This window comes from Lissotriton vulgaris, chromosome 10 (genome assembly GCF_964263255.1).
Source record: "Lissotriton vulgaris chromosome 10, aLisVul1.2, whole genome shotgun sequence".
Classification (NCBI taxonomy): domain Eukaryota; kingdom Metazoa; phylum Chordata; class Amphibia; order Caudata; family Salamandridae; genus Lissotriton; species Lissotriton vulgaris.
In genome coordinates this window covers 561,001,299-561,005,212 of record NC_141698.1, presented here as the reverse complement: position 1 = coordinate 561,005,212, position 3,914 = coordinate 561,001,299, and the positions used below count along the sequence as shown (strand labels likewise).

Sequence of the window (3,914 nt, the reverse complement as noted above, 5' to 3'; positions counted from 1 at the left end):
ATTTGCGGTTCCTAGCTGGCACCAGGTGTGGCGCTGTTGGAGCAGAGCCTCTGCTCATGGGAGTCCCAGTCTGTTAGAGGGTCAAGGCAGGCAGGTCCTCTGTGTGTTCCAAGGTTGCTGTCCGCAGGAGTCACCGGGATTTAGCAGGAGCAGGTTCCAGGATCCACAGGCCGGTAGGGCTGGGTCCAAGTCAGTTGGTGTCGTCCTTGTGGTAGCAGCTGCACAGCGGGTTTCTTCTCCTTGATCTTCTTTCTTGTTTTCTTATCGGGATCTGAGGAAGGAAGGTTCAGGGGGCCCCTAAATACTGAATTTAGGGGAGTTACAGGTAGGGCAAGGGCAGGGACCAATAGGTCCCTGTCCTGGGGTGGGTGCAACCCCTAACCTGCTCCACTCCTGTGGGAGGAGGCAGGAGCCTAGCAGTGATTAGACAGGGCTCCACATCTTCAAGATGGCCGGGGCCCGGGGTGATGCTTCACCTCACCTCTCCCACCTGAGGGGTGGGGTTGGCACAGGCTGGCACAACCCCCTTCCTGACGTAGGGTTTCCCGCCAGTCTTCCCGCCAAATTGGGGGTCAGAACTGGTGGGGGCCAGTGGCTGAGTACAGCAAGTGGTCTGGAGAAGCGCACAAGGTTGGCAGGCCTTTGAAGCTTCCCCCTGCCCATCCTGGGGGAGGAGACCTAGCACCTAGCCCAGGATGTGCATTGTTGCAGGCCCAGGAGAGCGGGGGCTCTCCACCCAGGGGTCCAGCAACATGTCCACCCTAGGCAGCCTCTCAGGACAGATGTGGATTGTAGGTTAGGTTTACAGGGGGCATCTCTAAGATGCCCCCTGGTGCATGTTTACATTAAATCCCACACTGGCATCAGTGTGGGTTTAATGTGCTGAGAAGTTTGATATCTAACTTGGCAGTCGTCACTGGAGCCATTATGGTGCTGTGGAGTTCATAATGACAACCTCCCAGCACCATATACTCTTAATGGCATCACTGCACTTACAGTGCCCAGGAAGGGCCCTGGGTCCTTGCCCCTGTGCGCACACCATTGGCATAGGGCACCCACCTAGAGGGGTGACTGAGGTATGCCAGGGCAGTGGGTCTTGGGGGCATGGCACTCAGGGTTGTGTGCGTGTATCAAGAGGGAGAGAGAGGACCAGATAGCTAGTCCAGATCCCCGGGTTATATGTTGATTAATCAAAAAGAGACTAGCTAGTGGGGGGTGGGGGGGGGGGGGGGAGAGAAGGTATGATGTTTACATTATAAAGATCATGGTGACTCAAGTTAGTTTTGTCGGTCAGGAGTGGCACCTGTTGGGTGTCTTTAGAAAGCCCTCACCCACCAACCTAGTTGGTGGCATGCTTCATCATCGGGCCCACCCAGTGACACCTAGCGTGTCCCGGGTGTGCTTCGACGCCTGAATACAGCGGAGCAGGTATGTCACTGTGTGTGCGGTGAGGGATGTTAAGATAGTGAGTTTAAAACGGCATGGCGGGGGTCCCTGTGAAGTAACTTTATTAATAGGGCCTCCGTCAGCGGTTAAAAATAAGGCAGCGGGACGTAAGAGGCGAGTTACGACCTCTCACGTCCTTAGAGTGTCAACATGTTTCAGCCAGTGCCTTATTGATATGCTGGCTTTCTTCAGGACAGTTTAAAAAGGGTGTGGGTGTGATTAAAAACTAGTGGGTGTGTCGTGTAGGCTATGTGTCTACACGCCCTAAAGTGTATCTAACTGTGAGAGGGGGGGATTCCCTTCTCAAGATCACCTGTACACGTAACATAAAGGACAGGGACAAAACATACAAAAGAAAAAGAGTCACTTGGAGGTATAATCCAAATATCATTGCAGCCGGCTAAATAGCGGTAGGTGCTGGCTATAAGCGGCTCAAGTGTAATGGTATTGGTGGTACCATTATGGTGACAAATCGCACTAGAACTTCGTAAGTGAAGTGGTTTTAGAAAAACGAAATAATTGCAACAATGGTGAAAGAAGTGAAAAACAAAGAGGCGTAAGGACTGTGTCTTACGCTATTTTTAATGATATCCTCTTCAAGGTTGTAATGAAGTGGCAATGGGTAGACCCTATGGGGGAGATAAAGAGTGGGCACCACTGGGGTTAGGAAACCTGTAGGGAGAAAGAGGTTGCGCTTACCCATGGTCGTGATGGTAGTAACAGCAATACTCACAGGATTTCTGGCCAGTGCCGGCTGTGGACCTACTGTGCCTCCTTCATGGAACCGGTGAAGTGTGGCCTTTGTTGCCCGGTTATATACTGAGGCTAATTGCTGAAACGGGTGCACCTGGTAAGTTAGAGAAATGATAGAAAGACTCGTGTTGCCGAGTCATCATCGCGTTCAGGTGGGAGCTAGCTCTTCCGCGTAGGTGCGCGGCGTAGTGGGTGATCTCGGCGCATGCGCGTCGAGATCGGTGCAAGAGGCGCATGCGCGGCAGACACAGGCTGTTGCGCATGCGTGTGGAAGGGGCACTTCCTACCGGGATCCTGTTATGATGCGCTGGAGTACAGCGCGTCAGTGGCCAATGCGTATATACTGTAGTCTAAGCTGTGATAGTTAAAACACGTGTCCTTAATGTGAAACACAACTAGTACTGGGCATGAATGTAGCGCATCAGTTAAGGATGTGTACACTGGGGGCCATAGTGGTTAGAACACGTGTCTGCTCCGGAGCTGGAGCCCTTGGATAATGCACGTCTAGTGCTGGTGGGTGGTTACTAAAGGGTGAGAACACTCTAGCTAGAGGATTAGATGTGCGCCCTTTCCAGCAAGTCTATAGGGCAAAGTGAATCAATATGCAGAGCCATCAAGCTCAAGGGGGTGATGCAGAGGTTAATTACTGATAGGGGGGCACAGGGTAGGGGACCTAGAGTTACAGGTTAGTCAAGGAGTTCCAGGGAATTGCATCATTCAAACCGTGTGTAGCAGTTGAGAGGCGGTATATCCATCTCTGCTCTTTACTGAGTAGGTTCTTGTCATTGTTGGTGGGGCTTTCAGGGATATGCTCAATGACTGTCCAGGTGAAGTCATTGGGAGTGTGGTTGTGGGTGATGAAATGGTTGGTCAGTTTGCTAATGTTTTTCTTACATCGCATGGTGCTGCGATGCTCAGTTATCCTGGTTCTGACCTTGCGTGTGGTCATCCCCACGTATCTTAGGCCACACGTGCATGTGAGGAGGTAGATCACATTTCGTGAATTACAGTTAGTGTGGCTGTTTTGAGACCAGGTCTTGTTGGGTTCAAGGTTCAGAGTTTTGGTATGGGAAGTCAGGTGGCACACACTGCAGTCATTGCAGGGATAGTGTCCTGTTACTCTGGGTAAGCCCCACGCGTTGAGTATTGTGTTCTCCGGTGGTTTAGGTGGTGGTTTTGGTCGGGTGCTAACAAGTTGGTCTCGCAGATTATGGCTCCTCTTGTAAGCAAACCTAGGGGGTTCCCAGCTCCTTTGTCCTGAATTGATGATCTTCCAATGTTTTTTGATTATTTTCGCAACTTCGTTAGAAGCAGTATTGTAAGTGGTGACACATGTAGTGGGTTGTTCCTCATCTTCTTTAACAATGTCTTCAAGAAGTGCTTCACGGTTTTGGTTTCTGGCCCTTTTCTGTGTTTTGTTGATGATTGCCTTTCGGTTTTCTAGTTTGGTGGCTAGGTCTGCTGATTGTGATTTAAAATCGTTCACATTCGTGCAGTTTCTTCTGATTCGGAGGAACTGACCAAAGGGTAGGTTTTCTCTAAGAGGACGCGGGTGGAAACTGGTGTAGTGGAGCAATGAATTCCTCGCTGTGGGTTTGTAATATGTGGTGGTTACCAGGGTTCCATCTTTAGCTGTGATTTCCAGGTCCAGAAAAGGGAGTTGGTGGTTGCTGGCTGTGCTGGTGAAATTTAAGTATGGGTCTTTGCTGTTAAGC

The 3,914-nt window shown here is 50.7% G+C and overlaps 1 long non-coding RNA gene across 1 annotated transcript; it reads right to left on the bottom strand.

The window, feature by feature from the left end:
• Nucleotides 1-1,566: 1,566 nt before the first annotated feature.
• On the bottom strand, nt 1,567-2,235 carry LOC147688532 (uncharacterized). The gene is made up of 3 exons (XR_015300519.1): nt 2,180-2,235; nt 2,021-2,075; nt 1,567-1,759 (listed from the first exon to the last, which is right to left on the bottom strand). It is a non-coding gene; the product is annotated as an uncharacterized LOC147688532 (long non-coding RNA).
• Nucleotides 2,236-3,914: the final 1,679 nt, after the last annotated feature.